The 25373-nt window shown below is 43.7% G+C and overlaps 1 long non-coding RNA gene across 1 annotated transcript in view; it reads right to left on the reverse strand.

The window, feature by feature from the left end:
- Positions 1–25373, reverse strand: part of LOC123573493 (uncharacterized) — a 62704-nt gene that overhangs the window by 36649 nt on the left and 682 nt on the right. The window contains exon 2 of the long non-coding RNA XR_006698048.2: positions 11770–11895. This is a non-coding gene — a long non-coding RNA (uncharacterized lncRNA). The remainder of the gene's footprint in view (positions 1–11769; positions 11896–25373) is intronic.

The following is a 25373-nucleotide window of genomic DNA, read 5'->3' on the forward strand; positions in this document are numbered from 1 at the left end:
TAATTCCCACGTGCTGTCGGGGGGACCCAGTGGAAGATAATTGAATCGTGGGGGTGGTTCCCCCACACTGTTCTTGTGGTAGTGAATAAGTCACAAGATCCGATGGTTTTATAAGAGGTTTTCCCTTTCACTTGGTTCTCTCATTCTCTCTTGCCTGCTGCCATGTTTAACACATGCCTTTTGCCTTCTGCCATGACTGTGAGGCCTCACCAGCCACATGGAACTGTGAGTCCATTAAACCTCTTTTTCTTTGTAAATTACCTAGTCTCGGGTATGTCTTTTTCAGCAGTGTGAAAATGGACACCATCTCTTTCAACTGTGCTCCAGCTTCTAGCCTGCCCTGCTATGGCACAGCCCCTGCCTCTGCTGCTCATGGGCCTCTTTAGCTCATTCTCCTGGCCCCCAGCCACTTCCATCCTACACTGGGCTCCAGGTAGGTGAGATTACAGGCCAAGGCAGGCTACCTGGATAGCCCATGGAACCCCTTCCCTATCGTTACAATACTATTTCCATGCACAGTTGCACACATGTGTGACAGTGTGTGTGTGGAGGCGGGGCACTGGGGCGGGGATGTATGAGAAAGAGAGAGAGAGAGAGAGAGAGAGAGAGAGAGAGAGAGGTTTTATCCAGAGGAAATTAAGTCTCCCTGTGATCTGCAGTGTCCAGACCTGGTCTGTCCAGTTCAGCTATCTAAGCTGCAAGTTTCTCTACGAGCAAAATTGGGGAAATAAGACCTAAAACCTAATTAATAGAGTTAATACATGCAAAGTGTTTAAAAGTCCACCTCAATGTTCAAATAATGCTCACTGGCTATTTTTATTGTATGATTAGTGCACAGATTCGTTCTTTCAATTAAATGAGATGCTATATACAGGGACGAAAACAGTGCCAGGCAAACCGGAGCTGTTCAATGAGCGGTTGATGTTAATTTTAGGGATAAATGCTCAGGTCCAAAAACTTTGGGTTGATGACTCCAGGCAGAGTTGAAGTAGCCAAAACTCTGTCTCATTGGCCTGCATCAGAAGGTACAGGGTCAGAAACAGTAAGAGCATTAACCAACATGTGCTGAGCGCCTCTGTTTGCATTGTTCTGGTTTTGAAATTACTTAATCTCCATGATATTAGAGGACGAACCATTTAATTATGCATTTCATTTACTCTCCACTACTCTTGCCCTCATCTGAAAGAGGAGGAGCCCGAGGCACAGAGAGACTAAGTGATATGTCAAGCTCACACAGCAGGAGAGTGGTGAAACTCTGCACAGGGCACAGGGCAGAGCTCTTTCTCTCAGGAAGCAGAGCTGGTCTTTATGCAGAGTCAGATCTACCCAGCCATTCACTCTGAGAGGCAAAGAGGGGCAGCTGCCGGACCATTTGAAGGCCCCAACCCATGTGATAGAAATGCCTCAGCTGCCCACAGCCTGCCAAAACAGACCTTCACGTCACGGACTGGTGCCCTCGCACACGGAGTCAACCAGCCTGAAACCACCATTGCGAATCTGTTTCCTGTTCTGACAACTTACAATCCACCGTGCCACTGCTCTTTCCCAAGTCTCCTCTGCCAGCTGGGCTGCTTCTGAAGCTCAGTCATGCTTTTGATAAAGATCCGGTCGGGGAAATCAGTCCCGGGGAGCACTGCACAAATGTACGGGCTGAGGGGCTGCCGTTCAAATGTGTTCAGTGTTCACAGACTCCCCTGTCCTCCAGGGTGCAGAGGCCTTCAGCCTCCATCAGTTTCTCAACCCCACTCTGAAAGGCAGGGGGGGATGACAAGCATTGCTTGCGGCCTGGTCCCTCACAGTAAGAAGCTGGTGGTACCACACCCCCACCCCACAACCCCTGCCTCAGCCTGGCTATGTGTGTGTGTGTGTGTGTGTGTGTGTGTGTGTGTGTGTGTGAGAGAGAGAGAGAGAGAGAGAGAGAGAGAGAGAGAGAACTTTCCAGCAAACTCAAGCTCTGCCACTAACTAGCTGTGTGACCCTAAAAAGTCACTCATTTTTGGAGCTTAGTTTTCTCATCTGGAAAATGAGGGGCTTGGACCACACCATTGTCAGAATCAACATTCATCGAGCCTGGTGGGGTTCAGGATGTTGCCATGAGAGCTGGGGTGCTGAGAGGTGTTATATCATTTTGTTCCATGCCAAATTGCTATTGCCTTAATAGTAGCTTCAGTTAACTGATAAGCAAACAAATAGCAAGTATTTAGTGCCATCGTGGGCCAGGGAAAAAGCCAGAACCAGCCTAAACTGTTCCCTGGGTTCAAATTCCACAATCTTGCTGAGCTCAGAGCCCCATCTGTAAATTGTGAATTCTAATGCTTCCCTCTGAGCTTGGGAGAACCAAGGAATTGACGTTTGGAAATGCTGGACCCATCTGTGGTTGTCAATAATATGCCAATTTCTCTTTCCTCTAATTATCAAAGTTTAGGGGCTTGACCGTGTCACAGAGAATAAAGATAAGACCTTTTGGCTTGAAGAACTGTTTTACTTGGCTGAAGAGAAAAGACAAACACTAAGTGTGGCTCTGCAAGCCTGCTAGGGATTTTTGAAGAAAACCTTTACAATCTATCTATAGAGATGAGTAATTACTCCTCAAAGCAGGTAAAACTCTGGCTTCCCAGGGTGCTTCACCTAGATATTTTTCTAGAGTTCCCCTTTGAAAGCCAATTTTAAAACCAGAGAAATGTTTCTCCAATGCATCCCTGTTGTTTCCAATTCATTCATCCATCCATCCATCCATCCATCCATCCATCCATCCATCCATCCATCCATCCATTCATTCACCCAGCAAACACTCATTGGAATAAGTACTACATCTTAGTGGTTGAGATACCGCTAGGAAGTACAATTGTAAATACGACATTAAAGTACAGTAAAGTACATTTACTTTTTATGACAGTAAAGCCAGCCCTCGGTGTCCACATGGGACCCATGGGTACTGAGAGCTGATTAGAAGGTATTTGAGCATCCATGGATTTTGATATCCTCGGGGGTCCTGGACCCAATGCCCAGTGGGTGCAGAGGGCCAACTGTATTCCTATTGTTATTTTGTCACGGAGGCTGTAGTTGTTGCTTTCATTACTTTTGATAATTATATCCCTGTTCTAAAGCAGCCAGTAGTCTGGATTTGATTATTTTTAACATCAGAAGTTATTTGGAGCTAAGTATAGCAACTCAAGAAACCTATGACATGGGTTAATAGTAAGCATGTCTTCACAGTGCTTTCTCATAATATGCTTTTCCATAAAATCATTTACTTCATCCTGGTAAGACCTCTATTAAAAAAGAGCTATTTTTCCTTCTATACAGAGGAGAAAACTAAGGCTCAGAGAGAGAAAAGGTCTTGTAGAAGGTCACATTTCTAAAAAGTAGCTGAGCTGTCATTAAAATGTCGGTCCCTGACACAAGTCAGTAGGACTGTCAGATAATAACCTGGCTAGTTATCTCACAATCATGGAAGATTTCATTAATAGCCCCAAATCCTCACCCCTCCATGTATCCACACTCTTTGCCATATTATTATTTCAGTTTTATCTCTTCAAACAAAAAAACAAGACTATTTCCCCACCCATTGACTTGGAGTTCAGCCACATAGCTTGCTTGCCTTGCTCAGTGGAATGCTAACAGGTGTGACATGACTAGTGGTCGGGATGTGTTTGGGTGGTTGGGTTTTTGTACCATTGCCATGAGAAGAGCACACCTGGGTTAGAGCCTTGGTCTTTGGAGGAGGATGAGAGGTCTGTGGGGCCTGAGCTGGGCTGCCCCTGGGGAGCCTGGCTGAGCATGGGCCGAGATCAGTCACCCTCCAGCTGACCTCTGAGCTAAATAAATGCTGATTGTTGTGTGCTGCTGAGATTCTGGGTTTGTTGGTTAGGTAGTGTTATTGTGGGTGATATATATCTTCTCATCCTGTTTTTAGGGCTCAGTGGCAGCTACAGTATGGAGCAGTTCACCTCAGTGTGAGGTTGAGTAGTGCAGGGACTTACCTAGTGGCCAAGACACAAGATAAATGTGACATGTGTTCTTAAGCATTTATCCTTCTGAGAAGTCATTCAAAGCACTATTTGTATGTCAAAAACAGACTTGGTGTAGTATACAATAAGACGGAAGGTATGCATGAATGAAGATAAAGTATTAGATTTTTATCACATTTTTCTCATTAGAGGAACCCACTGTAAACTTTTCTCCCAGAACCCTCAGAACGGCCTTGCTCTTTAACAGGAATGTTTTCATGGAAAAACGAAACACTGGTTTAGTGGAAACTTGGACCATGAAGCACTGAGAGAAAGTTCTAGTGTTTTCCAACTGTATGATGCTAGGCAAGTCACTAGCCTCCAGAAGGCCCTGTTTTCTCATATAAGAGAGGGGGGCCCAGGCTCCAACCTAGGAGTGTGAGGAAAATCTCACTCTCATGCTATATAGTTATATATATGAGAGAGTTTATGTTGCAAGCATAAGGTATGGATGATGCTCATGACCTAATAAGTAAATAAAAATAACAAGTTTCCGTTGGCACGAACATGACCTTCCACCTTTCTCCAGCAGTAACTCTGCATAGAAACCCCAAGCAGTAAGTTTTGTTTCCTAGAATTCAAGAGGGACTTCTGAAATCATGGTATGCTCATGCCAAGACCCTAACGAATAGATTTAACACTGGTGCTACTATTATTTACCATCCAAGAGTGTTTACAGAGACCAGTGGGGTTTGGGGCGCTATCCAGAACCTATAGGCAGACACGGTCTCTTCCTTGCAAATAAACGAAGCCTTGAAATATTATATTTTTTATTTGTGCCATGGGTTTTCTAAAAAATAACATGCCGTGTGCAATGTTTTCCTTCCCTTGCTTAAATGCGCTCATCCTAAGCAGAAGAAAACAGTAAATGGAAGAAATTGCAGGCAGTGGGATCCAAAGGGAATTTTCAGAGGTCTCTCAACCCTGTAGTGTCTCCAAGCTCTTGAGTTCAGAAGTTAGAAAATGCAGCCGACCAGATGGGAAAGCAAGCCATGGACTGCCCTCAGCTCCCACCTGCCTCTCTGCCTCCTGCAGGCTACTCACCCCCTCTCTTGGTTGTCCCTCTGAATTCTCCCTCAAATGGAACCCTCTTGCCAGTCCTGAAGCCCCATCCAGGTCCAGCCCCCATGGCCCTAGGCTGTGACTGTTTGCATCAGTCTCATTGCCAGTTCCTCTAATCCAGCTTCCCCTGCAATGGAGTCCTCTTTCTGAACCCAAGACCTAATGGTATCTGCACTAGTTTCCCATTGACAGTGGGTAGAGTTCCAATGTCCTTAGTTTAGAAGACAAAGATGGCTTCAATCTGGCTCTAGCTTTCCTATTCAGCCTCATAAGTGCCCCTCCCTCCCAGGCACAAGACCTGTCAGCCTTGCCAATTTGACCACAATTTCCCATCATGCTATACTTTCTCCTGCCTCCAGTTAGGCCTATCTTACCCCCTTCCCTGCCTGGAAGACTTCCATTTAACCTACTGATCCTAAGTCAAATATGATCACGTTGGGGAAAGTTTTCTTTCATCAGCAAAAGTTTACCAAGGCCTTGGGCCCCATGATTGGTTTAATGTTTTGCTATCACAGTCTTGAAATTCTTAAGGGCGTTGTCTTTGAACTTGTGTTTTGTGAGTGAAGTCTGATGGGACAATAGAGCCTGCACATGAGCAGAGGAGACACCACAGCATGCAGTGTACCCGCCATTCCCTGCCACCCCGTTTCCATGAAGCACTCAGCAGGTCCAGAATTCTGATGGATCCATGATGCATGAGCGTTTAGCACGACCCAGAGCAACTGCACCGCAAGCATGAGGCCTCTCCATCTCAGTAACCGCGACTCCGACTGCTGCTGGAGCCCATGCTTTTTGTTACAACCCAAACTTGGGTCAAAATGCAGAAAAAAGGCCACGATGTTCAAAGAAACATGAATGACGGAGGGACCTTGTCCAATCCTTTTGTGCTGATGTTGCTTCTCTGAATTAACCAGTCACCAACACTGGAGATGATGGCATTGAAAGAAAGACAGGGCAGGACACAATTCCCTTTTTGCCCAGTCTTTCCTTACTCAGCAGGAAGGCACAGATAGAGAGCATTGGTAGAATGTGCCTGTGTCAGAGGTGCAACCAAAACCAATGAGTTTGTTTTGTGCCTTGTTTCCAGTGTTTAGGTAAGAATGAAATACATGTGCCTAGAGGAGCTACAAGATAGAATAGGAATGTGTAATTCCTGAGATTCTATATAAGAGATCGATGCACTCATATTTGCATGGAAGACTGGCATCACACAATATAAAGATAAGTGATAAAATTCATGCTAATGATTTTTAGTTTTATTTTAACTTAGATTGCAGGGTTTTTTGTTTGGTTGTTTTTGTTTCTTTGAGATGGAGTCTCGCTCTGTTGCTGAGGCTGGAGTGCAATGGTGTGATCTCAGCTCACTGCAACCTCCACTTCCCAGGTTCAAGTGACTCTTCTGCCTCAACTTTCTGAGTAGCTGGGATCACAGGTGCCCACCACTAGTCCCGGCTAATTTTTGTACTTTTAGTAGAGATGGGATTTCACCATGTTGGTCAGGCTGGTCTCAAACTCCTTACCTCAGGTGATCTGCACACTTCAGCTTCCCAAAGTGCTGGGATTACAGGCATGAGCCACCTCACTCTGCCATGATTGCAGTTTAATAGTAAATTTAAAGAAACACTATCACAGAGCAAGAAGAAAACCACAAAAGGAAAGATGTTTTATATTTCAGTAACTTTTTTTTTTCCAATAGTTTTTGGGATACTGGTGGTTTTGGGCTATGTGGATAAGTTCTTAAGTGGTGATTCTGAGATTTTCGTACACCTGTCACCTGAGCAGTTACGCTGTACCTAATATGTAGTTTTTTATCCCTCACCCCACTCCCAACTTCCTCCGAGTCCCCGATCACTCTTATGCCTTTATGTCCTCTTGGCTTAGCTCCTACTTATTGGTGAGCATATATGATATTTGGCTTTCCATTCCTGAGTTACTTCACTTAGAAAGGCCTCGAGCTCTGTCCAATTGCTGCAAAAGACATTATTTTGTTCATTTTTTTGGCTGAGTAGTATTCCATGGTGCATATATACCACATTTTCTTTATCCCCTCGTTGGTCAATGAGCACTTAGGTTGGTTCCATATCTTTGCAATTGTGAATTGTGCTGCTATAAACTTGCATGTGCAAGCGTATTTTTCATATAATGACTTCTTTTCCTTTGCGTAGATACCCAGTAATGGGATTTTTGGATTGAATGGTAGTTCTACTTTTAGTTCTTTAAGGAATCTCCACACTGTTTTCCATGGTGGTTGAACTAATTTACATTCCTACCAGCGATGTAAAAGTGTTCCCTTTTCACCACATCTATGTCAACATCTTTTCTCCAGTTTGAAAAAGGGGCCCACCATTTTCACTTTGCACTCTAGCAGCCTTGCCTGGGGAGACAGACACTACGAAGAGGCACACTCTGCCCTCCAGGTCCTGAGTGTGGACAGTGGTGAGATGGACAGTTATAGCCACAGACCGCCAGGCTCACAGCTCTGCGTTTATCCCTCCTTCCAGCACGTGGCTTGCACATGGTCATTGTTCATTGTTCTTCTGCCCCCTAGACTGTAGGCCCCATGAAGCCCTGGCCCTGGCACTGAGGAGTCCTTGAGGAGTGCCTGTGAATGAACAGATGGCCTCTGACTTGCTACCTTCTCTTTGTTCACATAATCACTTGATTCCCATCCAGTGGTGTGCTTAGTTTTAGACATGCCTGTTTTGAATTAAATCCCTCTTGGCCATTCCTTTTAAGTCACACATACTGTGATTGCTTTTGATTAAGGCAGCAAGGACATGAGGATTAACAAGTGATGAGATATGCCTAGGCTCCCCAGGGATCCAACAGGAGCCACCATGCTTGATGTCTCCAGTGGATTTCCATTTCTGCACCCCGTCCTAGAGATTCAAGAATGGGTCTGGTCCTCCAGTCCTGGGAACTTTGGTAGCACAAGGGCCAATTTGCTCCAGCACTGCCACTCCCAGGTAATCACATCTTGCTATGATTTCCTATTTACATGTCTGCCTGTGCAATTCATTTTGATGAATGAATGAATGCATTAATCAGTAAATCAAAAGGTGAAAGAATTAACGAAAGAATAGCAAATCAGAATAATGACTGCTGAGTTTGCTCCCCCAGCAGTAGGTCCTAGAGGGCGTGCTTGGTCAGCGCTGAATGCATGAACCGTGAGACCTCTGGCTCCTGTTGTATCGAGCTAAGCTGGGACTGGCAGCCAGACCAATCATGTCAAGGTTCAGCTTTTCAGAGGCTGCAGGGTAAATGGGGCAACAGCACAGGCATTAGAGCCAGATGGACAAAGGGTAAAACCTCAACAGTCCTGCTACTTTCTGTGATTTTGGACGAATCACTTGTTGCCTCTAAGACTCAGTTATCATTTCAGCAAAATGGAAAATATATGTATCTTATGGGATTTTTAAAAATCACTGTATATCATTTGTATTTTTAAATTAGCAATTCCTGGCATCAATTATGATTCTTATTTCCATCTGTCCCTAGATACACATAGAGATCTCAAGGCGGCTGCTATGGGAGTATCTTCCAAGGTCATAGAGCTTTCATCTGCGTTATTGGCCCATGAGATATTTTCCATGTTCTGACTTAGCTTGTGTGATTAACTGATGGGAAAGAAGTAGAACAACTAGCAGACACTCAATAAACATTTACTGAACTGAACGGCATCCAGGGCCCTCCCCATGCCCTGCTTCCATTAAAGGCAAAGCTGTCCCCCACTTCTCAGGACCCTCCTTTTCCTCTCTTCTCCCTACTCCGTGCCATCAGCCACCAGGTCCTGCAGGTTTTGTCACTGTGTATTAGTTCACCATGAGTGCCTACTGTATGACTGGTGCGGTGCTATGCTGGCCACTGTGGATGTCATGGGGAGCAAATCAGGAGAGGTCCTTGTCCTTGTAGAACTTACAGTTTGGTAGAAGAAAACAGACCCTATACAAATACACACCAAATATTCGTTTCGTTACATATTGCACACAGGGCTCCAGTGAAACAGGATGGGGAGGGAAAGAGTATGAACCTTCAGTGGGTGGGAAGAAGAAAGGTTTTGTTGTTGTTGTTATTGTTGTTTTGAGACAGAGCCTCGTTCTCTCACCCAGGCTGGAGTGCAGTGGTGTGATCTTGGCTCACTGCAACCTCCGCCTCCTGGGTTCAAGCAGTTCTGCCTCAGCCTTCTGAGCAGCTGGGATTAAAGGTGCACACCACCATGCCTGGCTAATTTTTGTAGTTTTACTAGAGACAAGGTTTCATCGTGTTGGCCAGGCTCGTCTCAAACTCCTGACCTCCCGATCTGCCTGCCTACACCTCCCAAAGTGCTGGGATTACAGGTGTGAGCCACCACGCCTGGCCAAAGAAAGACCTTTCTGAGCAGAGATGAGCTCTAGAGAATGGGAAGGAGCTGACCAGGGAAAAAAAAAAGATGAGAAGTGCTTCAGCGGCAGAGGAAATAGCACATGCAAAGTCCCCAGGGTCTGAAGGCACTCTTCAGGCCCAGCTGGAACACAGCGAGCGAGGTGGAGGTGGCATCACAGTCGCTCACATTTACCGGGCACATAGGAGGTGCCAGGCACTGTTCTATGGCTTCATAGGTCTTGGCTCGCTTAATCCTTTCAAAAGCCCTATGAGAGGTTTTGCTCACCATTTTACAGACAGAGAAGCTGAGACCCAGGGAGGTGAGGTGGCAGCCCATGACTATCCAGATACTCAGCAGCTGAGCCTGGGTTCCATCTCGGGCAGTCTTGCTCCAGGGACCGTGACTAACCCACGGAGCTGCCTTCCTCAAGAGGGGCCACGGAGGCAGGTGGCAGGCCCGAGAGGCCATGCTAAGGAGGGAGGTTTTCCGTTCAAACATCTCTTGCCTTTGCTTCTTAGCACCGACTGTGAATTCTCCTACTTGCTAAGTGGGGGGTCTTAGGCCAGTTACTCCACTGCCCTTTATTTCATTCCACAACTCTTTTTTCATGTATGTGCTATGTGCCAGGCATGTGCTAGGAGCGGGGGAGACATGCAATGGAGAGCAAAAGCAGGTGCGCACCCTGCCATCAAGGTCATTGCAGTCCACTTGAGGGAGAGCAAGTTAATCAAACAGTCCAATGGAGATAAGGGCTGTGAGGGCAAGATGCACGGTCCTGGAGAAGCTATATGCAAGGGGCTCCTTCTGGGCTATGAGTCAGGGAAGGCTTCCCTAAGGAAGTTGCACTCAAGCTGAGATTGGAAGGGTAGGCAGGAAATAACCAGGTAAAGTAAGAGGATTGGGACTGGGCACAGTGGTCCACGCCTGTAATCCCAACGCTTTGGGAGTCTGAGGTGAGTGGATCATCTGAAGTCAGGAGTTTGAAACCAACCTGGCCAACATGGTGAAACCCTGTCTCTACAGAAAATACAAAAAAATTAGCTGGGTGTGGTGGTGTACACCTGTAGTCCCAGGTACTTGGGAGGCTGAGGCATGAGAATTACCTGAACCCAGGAGACAGAGGTTGCAGTGAGCCTAGATCACACCATTGTACTCCAGCCTGGGCAAGAGCAAGAGTCCCTCTTAAAACAAAACAAAACAAAACAAACAAACAAACAAACAAACAAACAAAAGGTAAGAGGGTTGGGATAAAAATGGGGCTGCCCAGGGTTGGGCGCGATGGTTCATGCTTATAATCCCAGAACTTTGGGAGGCCGAGGGCGGGCAGATCACGGGGTCAGGAGATCGAGACCATCCTGGCTAACATGGTGAAACCCGGTCTCTATTAAAAATACAAAAATTAGCTAGGCTTGGTGGCATGTGCCTGTAATCCCAGCTACTCAGGAGGCTGAGGCAGGAGAATTGCTTGAACCAGGGAGTCAGGGGTTGCAGTGAGACAAGATTGCACCACTGCACTGCAGCCTGGTGACAGAGCGAGACTCTGTCTAAAAATAAATAAGTAAATAAATAAATAAATAAATAAAATAAAAAATAAAAATAAAAATAAATGGGGCTGCCCAGGCACCCAGTTAAATTTGAATTTAAAATAGACAACAAATAATGTTTAGCATAACATTATTATATTGCATGAGATGTGTTTATAATAAAACCTTACTCATTGTTGATCTGATATTCCGCATTTATCTGCACCTCCTGTTTTTGTTTATTCATTGAGTTTTGTTTGTGTATCTGACAACCTGAGGTAGAAAGGGTATTCAGGACAGAGGGAATAGCATATGCAAAGTGATGATCATAGGACGAAGCACAGTGTTAGAGAGAAACTGCAGGGAAGCCAGTGTGACTGAGCATAGCAAGTCTCAGTTTCCTCACTTATAAAGTGGAAGTTGTAATAGTGCACAACTCACAGGAGTATACATGTAAAGTGTTTAGCATAGTGTTGGTGCATAGTTATTGCTTAATAAAGGTTAGATGCTATCATGCCTTCTCTTTGCCCTCCACCATCATCATCTCCTTCTCTTTTTCTACCAATTCCAACCAATTCTAGAGCCTTCTGGACCCTTGCAATTGCCGTCTGTTAAAAAAAGAATGGTCAGGTTCTCACCAAAATTATGATTTAAAAAGCCCTAGAAGTTGAAGATTCTGTTTGGTGTCAGCCTAAGCTATTTCTGAAAATGGCCATGCTAATAAATACATTATTATTAGTCCACTCGTGTTGCTGCAAAGGAATACCCAAAGCTGGGTAATTTATAAAGAAAAGATGCTTATTTGGCTCACAGTTCTGCCGGCTGTACAAGAAGCATGGCACCAGCATCTGCTTCTGGTGAGGACTGCAGGCTGCTTCCGTTCATGTCAGAAGGCAAAAGGTAGCTGGTATGTGGAGAACACATGATGAAGGGGGAGCTGAGAGAGGGATGGAAAGAGGTGCTAGGCTGTTTTCAACAACCAGATATTGCAGGAATTAAGAATGAAAACTCACTTACTCCCACAAGAATGGCACCAAGTCATTCATGAGGGATCTGCCCCCACAACCCAAACACCTCCCACAAGACCCCACTTTCAACACTGGGGATCGAATTCCAACATGAGACTTGGCAGGGCCAAACAAGCCATGTCCAAACCATAGCATCTACTAACATACTGATTGGAAGACAGTGACTCCGGAGTGAAATTAGCTGCTACAGAGAAGCAGTATGCTACTTGGATATGGAGTCAGTTACCATAGCAGAGGCCCAAGGTAGACATTGACTTCTCCCTTATATATGCAGGCTAGCCAGGCAGCCCCCAAGGTAACAGGAACCCAAGCTTCTCCCAGGATGTTGTTCTGCCATCTCTATGATGTTGTTTTGTGGTCAGCCTCTGACCATTCCAATATCTGACATCTTTGTAGGTCTATTTCTATTGTCTTTTATTTCTGCTGGTTATCCACCATGGAGTCGTATTTCTTTGTTTGCTTTTTCATTCAGGATTATCCCAGTTAAATAAATGGAGAAATTCTCCCAAAGAGTTCACCAACACACTTGTATTCCAACTAGCAGGGAGAGAAGAAATGGTGCTGGAGAGGGTACAAGGCTTCCCTTTACGGGCATAACTCAGAGCTTGTATAAGTCACACTCATACCCTTTGGCCAAAACTTACTCAAAGAGCCACAGTTGGCTGCAAAGAATGCTGCTAAATGTAGTCTTTACTTTGGGGGTGGCTGTAGGCTCAGCCAAAACGTCAGGCTTGTATTACCATAGAAAGAGAGGAGAGCGGATATCAGAACACACCAGCAGCGTGCCAACAGCCAAGGTGTAAAGTCACTTGAAATAGACTCGGCTGGCACATCTTTCCATCTGGGCTCTGTTCTGGCTACAAGGAAGGAGAACACAGGGGCCCTGGAACCAGGGAGGTTGGAAAGACAGGGTTTCCTGGGAGTAGCAAAACATGGAAACAAATCTAGGGATAATTAGGACAAGCAGCTAAATGTGATGTTTAATGCCAGCCACAATGAAGAACAAGTTTTCCACTCTAGTTGCTCATAAATTCAAAACAGCTTCAAGGAAGGAGAAACAGCTTGAAAAACTTTTGTGAGTATATAAATATGGTGACAGAATATGTTATATATTATTTATACATATATATATAGAGAGAGAGAGAGACAGACACAAAGACAGAGAGACAAAGAGAAGTGACACCTCAACTAAAATTGGTCTTTATTTTATATCTGTATTTGTGTCTGCTGATTATTGAGCGGTTGAACATTGGTGCTGCTCTTTATTTGTTTGTTTGTTTATTTATTTATTTATTTATTTTTTGAGACAGAGTCTTGCTCTTTCTCTGTCATCCCAGGCTGGAGTGCAGTGGTACAATCTCGACTCACTGCAACCTCTGCCTCCTGAGTTCAAGTGATTCTCCTGCCTCAGCCTCTCAAGTAACTGGGATTACAGGCACCCGCCACCATGCTCGGACAATTTTTTATTTTTATTTTTAGTAGAGATAGGGTTTCACCATGTTGGCCAGGCTGGTCTCAAACTCCTGACCTCAGGTGATCTGTCCTCCTTGACCTTTCAAAGTGCTGGAATTATAGGCGTGAGCCACCTTGCCCAGCCTGGTGTTGCTCTTTAAATGAAAGCAATCTTGTGTGCAATCTCCTCCCTCCTTCATTCCTCAAAGCTTTAGGACATCCCTGCTTTCCACCAGGCCTGGCCCCAAGCTAGGGCCAGGATGCAGATGCTACAAAGACTCCAGCTTCTCCCCCAGGAATATGTGCGCCCCCTAGAAAGGCATAACTACTAGGCCTACCTATCGGTTCAGCACCACAGGGCTAAAGGCATTCTGGAACCTTCTGTCATTGTGTATCAACAGTCAGGTGCTCCTGTCTTGATGGCCTGGTGAGAAAACACCCACTCTGGAGGAAGACAGTCCTGGGTTCAAATTCTTCCTCTGCAGCTTCCTATTCATGCGGCCTTACAGGAAAGAGCTTTGCCTTACGTATGAGGCTGGCACAGTGTTGAGAGCAACAGTCTTGGGAACCACGTGGACCTGGCCATCACATAGGCCCTGACTCCTCTAGGGTGACCACCTGTCCTAGTTTGCCCAGAATAGAAGGTTTCCAGAGATGCAGAAATTTCAGTGCTGAAACCACACCAGTCCCAAGCAAATCGGGACAGTTGATTGCCCTGCTACCAGACACATGCTCCAGGGCAAGTTACTTAATGCTCTGAGGCTCAATTTCCTTGCATATAAAAATGGGCCTAATAATGTCTATCTTGCAGGAGAGCTATAGGGAATAGAAATAGTGCCTCATGCAGAGTAATCATCAGAATTATTATTAATATTATTAACTTCTCCCCCTCACTGCCTGGGCACCTCTTTTATAATAGCCAATGTCCCAATTTACCAGAAGGGTCCACACAGCCTTATCAGGCCATTATAAAGCAGCAAAAGTGAAGGACTTTCTCCCTAATGCATTGTTTTTCTATGCAGGGGTCAAGGAGACTCCCAGCCTCCAGGGTTCCCCACATCTCTGGGCCTGAGTGAGCCCTCAGTGTCCCTCCAGCATTGCTGACCCTAGAGTCAGTTATTAACCTTCCCTCCAACCCCAAGACCACGTGGCTTTGTTCATTAAGGCTGTTGTTTGGCTCTACAGCTCTGAGACGACGCCCTGTATGACTTTGTCCACCCTCATCTTGATTGCATTCACAAGTACTTCCTAAAATTAATTACCAAGAAAAAAAAAGTCAGATACATGTTAGTGTCTCTTTGTTGCAAGAAAAAAATTCAGTATTCATTCCAAGTAAAATTACTTCATAACTCAATAATTTCATCCAGCCTCCCAGGCCCCCAGAAGGCACCAAAATACTTAGCATGTGGCTAAGTGCAGCACTCAGAGAAGGTGTGAATTTGCAAGAATGTGGAAGCTTCATTCAACTTTCTCAGTTTCATCACAAATGACTGCCTTCCGCCTTTCTAGGCCCAGCCCTCCAGACGTCAGAACAAGAAACAAGCACATTGACTGCAAACCCGAGACCTTTGTGAAGACAGGGAGGGTACTAAAGGAAAAATGCCAAAGCCTTTTGTTTTCTTTTTTTATTATTATTATACTTTAAGTTCTGGGATACATGTGCAGAACGTGCAGGTTACATAGGTATACACCTGCCATAGTGGTTTGCTGCACCCATCAACCCATCATCTGCATCAGGCGTTTGTCCTAATGCTATCCTTCCCCTAGCCCCACACCCCCCAACAGGCCCCAGTGTCTGATGTTCCCCTCTCTGTGTCCATGTGTTCTCATTATTCAGCTTCCACTTATGAGTAAGAACATGTGTTGTTGGTTTTCTGTTCCTCTGTTAGTTTGCTGAGAATCATGCTTTCCAGCTTCATCCATGTCCCTGCAAAGAACATGAATTCATCCTTTTTTATGACTACATAGTATTCCATGGTGTATCTGCACCACATTTTCTTTATCCAGTTAATCATTGATGGGCATTTGGGTCAGTTCCAAGCCTTAGATATTGTAAATAGTGCTTCAATAAACATATGTGTTCATGTGTCTTTATAGTAGAATGATTTATAATCTTTTGGGTATATATCCAGTAATGGAGTTGCTAGTTCACATGGTATTTCTGGTTCTAGATCCTTGAGAAATTGCCACAATATCTTCCATAATGGTTGAACTAATTTACACTCTCTCACTGTGGTTTTGACTTGCATTTCTCTAATGACCAGTGATGATGAGCTTTTTTTCATGTTTGTTGGCCACATAAATGTCTTCTTTTGAGAAGTGTCTGTTCACATCCTTCGCTCACTTTATGATGGGGTTGTTTGTTTTTTCTTGTAAATTTGTTTAAGTTCCTTGTAGATTCTGGATATTAGCCCTTTGTCAGATGGATAGGCTGCAAAATTTTTCTCCCATTCTGTAGGTTACCTGTTCACTCTGATGCTAGTTTCTTTTGCTGTGCAGAAGTTCTTTAGTTTATTTAGAGCCTATTTGTCAATTTTGACTTTTGTTGCTATTGCTTTTGGTGTTTTAGTCATGAAGTCTTTGCCCATACCTATGTTTTGGATGGTATTGCCTAGGGTTTCTACTGGGCTTTTTATGGTTTTAGGTCTTACCTTTAAATCTGTAATTGATCTTGAGTTAATTTTTGTATAAGATGTAAGGAAGGGGTCCAGTTTCAGTTTTTTGCATATGGCTAGCCAGTTTTCCCAATACCATTTATTAAATAGAGAATCCTTTCCCCATTGCTTGTTTTTGTCAGGTTAGTCAAAGATCTGATGTTTGTAGATGTGTGGCGTTATTTCTGAGGTGTCTGTTCTGTTCCTTTGGTCTATATATTTGTTTTAATACCAGTACTATGCTGTTTTGGTTACTGTAGCCTTGTAGTATAGTTTGAAGTCAGGTAGCATGATGCCTCCAGCTTTGTTCTTTTTCCTTAGGATTGTCTTGGCTATACGGGCTCTTTTTTGGTTCCAGATGAAATTTAAAGTAGTTTCTTCTTATTTTGTGAAGAAAGTCAATGGTAGTTTGATGGGGATAGCATTGAATCTATAATTTACTTTGGGCAGTAGGGCCATTTTCATGATATTGATTCTTCCTATCCATGAGCATAGAATGTTTTTCCATTTGTTTGTGTCCTCTCTTATTTCCTTGAGCAGTGGTTTGTAGTTCTCCTTGAAGAGGTCCTTCACATCCCTTGTAAGCTGTATTCCTAGATATTTTATTGTGAATGGGAGTTCACTCATGATTTGGCTCTCTGTCTATTATTGGCATATAGGAATGCTTGTTGTTTTTGCACATTGGTTTTGTATCCCGAGACTTTGCTGAAATTGCTTATCAGCTTAGGAAGTTTTTAGGCTGAGACAATGGGGTTTTCTAAATATATAATCATGTCATCTGCAACCAGAGAAAATTTGACTTCCTCTCTTCCTATTTGAATACCATTTATTCCTTTCTCTTACCTAATTGCCCTGGCCAGAACTTCCAATACTATGTTGAATAGCAGTGGTGAGAGAGGGCATCCTTGTCTTGTGCCGGTTTTCAGAGGGAATGTTTCGAGTTTTGCCTATTCAGAATGACATTGGCTGTGGGTTTGTCAAAATAGCTCTTATTATTTTGAGACACATTCCATTAATATATAGTTTATTGAAAGTTTTTAACATTAAGGGATGCTGTATTTTATCAAAGGCCTTTTCTGCATCTATTGAGATAATCATGTGTTTTTTGTCATTGGTTCTGTTTATTGATTTGCGTGTGTTCAACCAACCTTGCATCCTAGGGATGAAGCTAACTTGATCATGATGGATAAGCTTTTTGACTTGCTACTGGATTCGGTTTGCCAGTATTTTATTGAGGATTTTCACACCAATGTTCATCAGGGATATTGGCCTGAAGTCTTCTTTTTTTGTTGTGTCTCTGCCAGGTTTTGGTATCAGGATGATGCTGGCCTCATAAAATGAGTTAGGGAGGAGTCCCTCTTCTTTGATTGTTTGGCATAGTTTCAGAGGAAATGGTACCAGCTCCTCTTTGTATGTCTGGTAGAATTTGGCTGTGAATCCATCTGGTCCTGGGCTTTTTTTGGTTGGTAGGCTATTAATTACTGTCTCAATTTCAGAACTCGTTATTGGTCTATTCAGGGATTCTACTTCTTCCTGGTTTAGTCCTGGGAGGCTGTATGTGTCCAGGGATTTATCCATTTCTTTTAGGTTTTGTAGTTTATTTGCATAAAGCTGTTTACAGTATTCTCTGTTGGTAGTTTGTATTTCTGTGGGATTAGTGAGGATATCCCCTTTATCATTTTTTATTGTGTCTATTTTATTTTTCTCTCATTTCTTCTTTATTAGCCTGGCTAGTCATCTATCTATTTTGTTAATGTTTTCAAAAAACCAGCTCCTGGATTCATTGATTTTTTGAAAGTATTTTTGTGTGTGTGTTTGTGTCTCTATCTCCTCCAGTTCTGCTCTGATCTTAGTTATTTCTTGTCTTCTAGTAGCTTTTAAATTTGTTTGCCCTTGCTTCTCTAGCTCTTGTAATTGTGATGTTAGGGTGTCAATTTTAGATCTTTCCTGTTTTCTTCTGTGGGCATTTAGAGCTATAAATTTCCCTCTAAACACTCGTTTAGCTGTGTCCCAGAGATTCTGGTACGTTGTGCCTTTGTTCTCATTGGTTTCCAAGAACTTCCTGGTTTCTGCCCAGTAGTTATTCAGGAGCAGGTTGTTCAGTTTCCATATAGTTGTGCGGTTTTGAGTGAGTTTCTTAATTCTGAGTTCTTATTTGATTGCACTGTGGTCTGAGAGACTGTTTGCTATGATTTCCATGCTTCTGCATTTGCTGAGGAGTGTTTTACTTCCAATTATGTGGTCTATTTTAGAATAAGTGCAATGTGGTGCTGAGAAGAATGTATATGCTGTTGATTTGGGGTGGAGAGCTCTGTAGATGTCTACTAGGTCTGCTAGGTCCAGAGCTGAGTTCGAGTCCTGAATATCCTTGTTAATTTTTCTGTCTTGTGGATTTATCTAATATTGAAAGTGGGGTGTTAAAGTCTCTCACTATTATTGTGTGGGAGTCTAAGTCTCTTTGCAGGTCTCTAAGAATTTGCTTTATGAATCTGGGTGCTCCTGTATTGGGTACATATATATTTAGGAAAGTTAGCTCTTCTTGTTGCATTGATCCCTTTACTATTATGTAATGCCCTTCTTTGTCTATTTTGATCTTTGTTGGTATAAAGTCTGTTTTATCAGAGACGAGAATTGCAAGCTCTGCTTTTTTTCTTTTTTTTCTTTTTTTGCTTTCCATTTGCTTGGTAAATATTCCTCTATCCCTTTATTTTGAGCCTTTGTGTATCTAGAATTGCAAGCTCTGCTTTTTTTCTTTTTGTTTTTCTTTTTTTTTTTCTTTCCATTTGCTTGGTAAATATTACTCTATCCCTTTATTTTGAGCCTTTGTGTGTCTCTGCATGTGAGATGGGTATCCTGAATACAGCATACTGATGGGTCTTGACTCTATCCAATTTGCCAGTTTGTGTCTTTTAATTGGACATTTAGCCCGTTCACATTTAAAGTTGTCGAGACCAGCTCAGTCGTGGAGACCATAACCCAGTGGCACTAGAGGAATTAAAGACACACACACAGAAATATAGCATATGGAGTGGGAAATCAGGGGACTCAGAGCCTTCAGAGCTGAGAGCCCTGAACAGAGATTTACCCACGTATTTATTGACAGCAAGTCAGTGATAAGCATTGTTTCTATAGATTATAGATTAACTAAAAGTATTCCTTATGAGAAACAAAAGGATAGGCTGAAATAAAGGGATGGGCTCTGGCTAGTTACCTGCAGCAGGAACATGTCCTTAAGGCACAGATTGCTCATGCTATTGTTTGTGGCTTAGGAATGCCTTTAAGCAGCTTTCTGTCCTGGGTGGGCCAGGTGTTCCTTACCTTCATTCTGGTAAACCGAAAACCTTCAGTGTGGGTGTGATGGCCATCATGAACATGTCACAGTGCTGCAGAGATTTTCTTTATAGCCAGTTTTGGGGCCAGTTTATGGCCAGATTTGGGGGCCTATTCCCAGCAAAAATTAATATTGTTATGTGTGACTTTGATCCTGTCATTATGATGTTAGCTGGTTATTTTGCCTGTTAGTTGATGGAGTTTCTTCATAGTGTCGATGGTCTTTACAATTTGGTATGTTTTTGCAGTGGCTGGTACTGGTTTTTCCTTTTCATACTTAGTGCTTCCTTCAGGAGCTCTTGTAAGGCAGGCCCGGTGGTGACAACATCCTTCAGCATTTGCTTCTCTGCAAAGGATTTTATTTCTGTTTCGCTTATGAAGCTTAGATTGGCTGCATATGAAATTCTGGGTTGAAAATTGTTTTCTTTTTTTATTTTTATTTTTATTTTTTATTATACTTTAAGTTTTAGGGTACATGCACACAACGTGCAGGTTTGTCACATATGTATACATGTGCCATGTTGGTGTGCTGCACCCATTAACTTGTTATTTACATTAGGTATATCTCCTAATGCTATCCCTTCCCCCTCCCTCCACCCCACAACATGCCCCAGTGTGTGATGTTCCCCTTCCTGTGTCCAAGTGATCTCATTGTTCAATTCCCACCCATGAGTGAGAACATGTGGTGCTTGATTTTCTGTTCTTGTGATAGTTTGCTGAGAATGATGGTTTCCAACTGCATCCAAGTCCCTACAAAGGACATGAACACATCCTTTTTTATGGCTACATAGTATTCTATGGTGTATATGTGCCACATTTTCTTAATCCAATCTGTCATTGATGGACATTTGGGTTGGTTCCAAGTCTTTGCTATTGTGAATAGTGCTGCAATAAACATACGTGTGCATGTGTCTTTATAGCAGCATGATTTATAATCCTTTGGGTATATACCCTGTAATGGGATGGCTGGATCAAATGGTGTTTCTAGTTCTAGATCCTTGAGGAATCGCCACACTGTTTTCCACAATGGCTGAACTAGTTTACAGTTCATGTAAATGGTATGTTCTTCCATTTGTTTGTGTCCTCTTGTATTTCATTGAGCAGTGGTTTGTAGTTCTCCTTGAAGAGGTCCTTTACATCCCTTGTAAGTTGGATTCCTAGGTATTTTATTCTCTCTGAAGCAATTGTGAATGAGAGTTCACTCATGATTTGGCTGTCTGTTTGTCTGTTATTGGTGTATAAGAATGCTTGTGATTTTTGCACATTGATTTTGTATCCTGAGACTTTGCTGAAGTTGCTTATCAGGTTAAGGAGATTTTGGGCTGAGATGATGGGGTTTTCTAAATATACAATCATGTCATTTGCAAACAGGGACAATTTGACTTCCTCTTTTCCTAATTGAATACCCTTTACTTCTTTTTCCTGCCTTATTGCCCTGGCCAGAACTTCTAACACTATGCTGAATAGGAGTGGTGAGAGAGGGCATCCCTGTCTTGTGCCAGTTTTCAAGGGGAATGCTTCCAGTTTTTGCCCATTCAGTATGATATTGTCTGTGGGTTTGTCATAAATAGCTCTTATTATTTTGAGATACATTCCATCAATACCGAATTTTTTGAGAGTTTTTAGCATGAAGGGCTGTTGAATTTTGTCAAAGGTCTTTTCTGCATCTATTGAGAGAATCATGTGATTTTTGTCTTTGGTTCTGTTTATATGCTGGATTGTGTTTATTGATTTGCATATGTTGAACCAGCCTTGCATCCCAGGGATGAAGCCCACTTGATCATGGTGGCTAAGCTTTTTGATGTGCTGCTGGATTCAGTTTGCCAGTATTTTATTGAGGATTTTTGCATCGATGTTCATCAGGGATATTGGTCTAAAATTCTCTTTTTTTTTTTTTGTTGTGTCTCTGCCAGGCTTTGGTATCAGGATGACAGAAAATTGTTTTCTTTAAGAATGTTGAATATTCACCCCCACTCTCTTCTGGCTTGTAAGGTTTCTGCAGAGAGATCCGCTGTTAATGTATGGGCTTCCCTTTGTGGATAACTCGACCTTTCTCTCTGGCTGCCCTTAACATTTTTTTCCTTCATTTCAACCTTGGTGAATCTGATGATTATGTGTCTTGGGGTTGCTCTTCTTGAGGAGTATCTTGGAGAGCTCCAGCTGGTACCTGGTAGGTGCCCCTCTGGATGAAGCTTCCAGAGGAAGTAACAGGCCACAATCTTTGCTGTTCTGCAGCCTCCACTGGTGATACCCAGGAAAGCAGGGTCTAGAGTGGAAGACTTGTAGCAGAGAGGCCTGACTGTTAGAGAGAAAACTAACAAACAGAATGGAATAGCATCAACATCAACAAAAAGGATATCCACACGAAAACCCCATTTGAAGGTCACCAACATCAAAGACCAAAGGCAGATAAACCCATGAAAATGATGAAAAACCAGTGCAAAGAGGCTGAAAATTCCAAAAACCAGATACCTTTTCTTCTGCAAAGGATTACAACTTCTTGCAAGCAAGGGAACAAAACTGGATGGAGAATGAGTTTGATGAATTAACAGAAGTAGGCTTCAGAAGGTGGATAATAACAAACTCCTCTGAGCTAAAGGAGCATGTTTTAACCCAATGCAAGGAAGCTAAGAACCTTGAAAAAACATTAGCGGAATTGCTAACTAGAATAAGAAGTTTAGAGAAGAACATAAATGACCTGATGGAGCTGAAAAACACAGCATGAGAACTTCATGAAGAATTCACAGGTATCAATAATTGAATCAATCAAGCAGAAGAAAGGATATCAGATATTGAAAATCAATGAAATTAAGTGTGAAGACAAGATTAGAGAAAAAAGAATGAAAAATAATGAACAAAGACTCCAAGAAATATGGAACTACATGAAAATACCAAACCTACATTTTATTGGTGTACCTGAAAGTGGCTGGGAGAATGGAACCAAGTTGGAAAACACTCTTCAGTATATTATCCAGGAGAACTTCCCCAGCCTAGACTTTTGTTCTCTTAAAGAAGGAAACACAGATATTGACCCTGTGAGAAGGTGATAAGCTTATCCTGGAGGTAAACCTGTGCTCTGGTTCCTCTCCTGAGGAAAATTTTAGAAAAGGTACTATAGATGGGGGCCACGATTGATTTATACCAGCCAAGACCCCAGCCATGGAGCTGGGCTGGAGTCAGCCCCCGTTGAAACACATGGCTACGAGGAGAAAGGTTGATGCTGAAACAAACTCTGGGTTCACTTGGAATGGAGGAAGTTGGGGCATAGCTAATAGTAATAATAAGTGAGTTCTTTGGAGCTGGTCACATGCCAGGCACTGTTGTAAGCGTCACCCTCATAGCAACCAAGTTGGCACAGCAGGCACCATCAGCACCTGGCCCATGCCCCTCTGCCTACCCTAGACTTCCCAAACATAGCCTTGACTTCCTGCATCTCTGTGGCTGAGGGTGTTCTCTGGTCACAGGGGCGTGCTTGGTCCACACACGAGGTAGGTGGGCGTTCTGAGGCACTAACATCCTAAGAACTGCCCACAGATAATGGATAAACACCCAGGTTCCTCACCCCACAGTGGAGCAGCTCTGAGGTGTGTGCCATGTACTCCTGCAGAGGCTCCAGGGGGATCAAGCCTGGTTGCCCTTGGTGAAGACCTGCCCATCTTCCCACTTGAATGAATTTACCTCCCTTCCTGTCTCACTTCTCAGTCCTGACCCCTGACTCCTGAGTCATCACCAAATGAATTACTTTAATCAAATCCATGTATTGGGATCTGCTTTGGGGGAATGCAATCTAATTATTGGCCACACTATTATTGTCCCTCTTTGATGGATGGGGTAGCCAGGTTTGGGGATGTATTAGTCTGTTTTCACAGTGCTACAAAGAACTGTCCGAGACTGGATAATTTATAAAGGAAAGAGATTTAATGGACTCACAGTTCCACATGGCTGGGGAGGCCACAGAAAACTTACAATCATGGCAGAAGGCTAAGGGGAAGCAGGCACCTTCTTCACAAGGCAGCAGTAGAGAGAAGAGCGAAAGGGGAACTTCCAAACACTTATAAAACCATCAGATCTTGTGAGAACTCACTGACTCTCAGGAGAACAGCATGGGAGAAATGGCCCCCGTCATCCAATCACCCCCATCCCACTTGGAATGTCAAGTGATTTCTCTGAGGCTACATGGCTAGGAAGTGGCAAAACCAGGAAGGAACTGGAGCTCATATCCGCATCTACACCATGATTGGCCCAAGACTCTAGCACCCTCAACCCCCAAGCTTTCTACGTGGTATTGGTGTGACAGCTCACTGCTGGAGAAACCAATCCTGGAGGAAATTCTGCCATGAACAGTGATGAATGACTTTCTTAAACAAGAAGCAGTTTCTGAGAAGGTGTCCTCTTGCCTGGGGTCCTACTTCAGATGGCCAAGTCAGAAGGACATAACCCCACTGCTGGGAAATCCAGGCCAGGTCAGATTCCATAGCATGCTTCAAAATGTGAGAACCCAGTCTGCTGGCGTGGTCTCGGAGATGGAGGGAGCCGCAGCCTCTGAGTAGATCCCAACCCAGCATTCCATGGCCATATCGTTTGGAAAGAAACTTTCACCAAACCTGATGGGAACCTCTCCTCCAGGGCTGCTGGGACAGGAAATGGGGTATGCAAGATTGGAAGGTGGAAGCTGGCCACATCCCCCAAATGAGCAGATCCAAGACACTTATTTATACATCAGGAAAACCAGGGTCCAGAGATGGTGAGTGACTCAAACAAGGTCCATCCCTTCATGAACTAGAGGAAGCGACGGCTCAGATCCACAAGTCCCAGCTCTCTGCCCACTTCCTTTTCCTCTTCACCATTTTACATTTAATAGGAAATTTGTTATTTCTCATGTTTGAGCCCGTTTTGTCTCCACAGCCCTCATCTTCCCTATGAGCATGATAGAGAAAAATTATTCTCTGTTTCCTAGGAGAGAAATCCAAGGCTTGGAGCCACTTGGATGGTCACTCAGGGCCATCAGCATCTACTAGCCAGGAAGAGGCTGGGACATTCGGGAGACAATGGAGAGAAGGAAATAGAAGCAAGAGGGCTGGGGCTCCCAGCAGTATCATTACAGGGTCCCAAGGCGCAGCAGTCTTTCGGGGAGAAAAATCTGTCGGACTTGGACAAATCAGCTGCACAGTGTTAATCTTCCAGAGGCTGAACTCTCTCCCCATTTCTGGGAATCTAATCTTTGGATAACTTTTAAAAAATGAATCCTGAATAATTTTAGATGTTTGTAAGGATCTGGGTATATCACCACCTCTCCCCACATCCCCTACCCACCTCACTTCCATGCCTCCCTACAGATGTACATGCAGTAGGGGACTCAAAACAGAAAGCTGTCAAAGGATTTCATTAACTGAAATATGATGGTAACTTTCTCAGGTCTTTCCAGGCATGATGGCTCACACCTGTAATCCCAGAACTTTGGGAGGCCCAGGCAGTTGGATCACCTGAGGTCAGGAGTTTGAGACCAGCCTAGGCAACATAATGAAACCGCATCTCTACTAAAAATACAAAATTAGCTGGGCGTGGTGGTGCGTGCCTGTATTCCCAGCTGTCTGGGAGGCTGAGGCAGGAGAATCGCCCGAACTCAGAACACGGAGGCTGCAGTGAGCTGAAATCCCGCCATTGCACTCCAGCCTGGGCAACAAGAGCGAAACTCCATCTCAAAACAAAACAAAACAAAAACAAAAACAAAAACAATAAAAACACTTTCTCAGGTCTCTTCCCAATTCCATCTCTCTCTCCTACCATGAGACTACAGGGTAATTGGAGCATTCATAAAGCTCCTGAGTGTACCCAAGGAGACCATGGTCAATGTTCTTGATAGTTTGAGGTTTTCAGCTGGCAACTGAGCAGGTTGGCTTTGGGTCTTCTCAGAGTCCTGGGGTCCTCAAATAGAAAGCAAGGCCTGACAA

Source organism: Macaca fascicularis, chromosome 5, assembly GCF_037993035.2.
Source record: "Macaca fascicularis isolate 582-1 chromosome 5, T2T-MFA8v1.1".
In the NCBI taxonomy this organism is placed as follows: domain Eukaryota; kingdom Metazoa; phylum Chordata; class Mammalia; order Primates; family Cercopithecidae; genus Macaca; species Macaca fascicularis.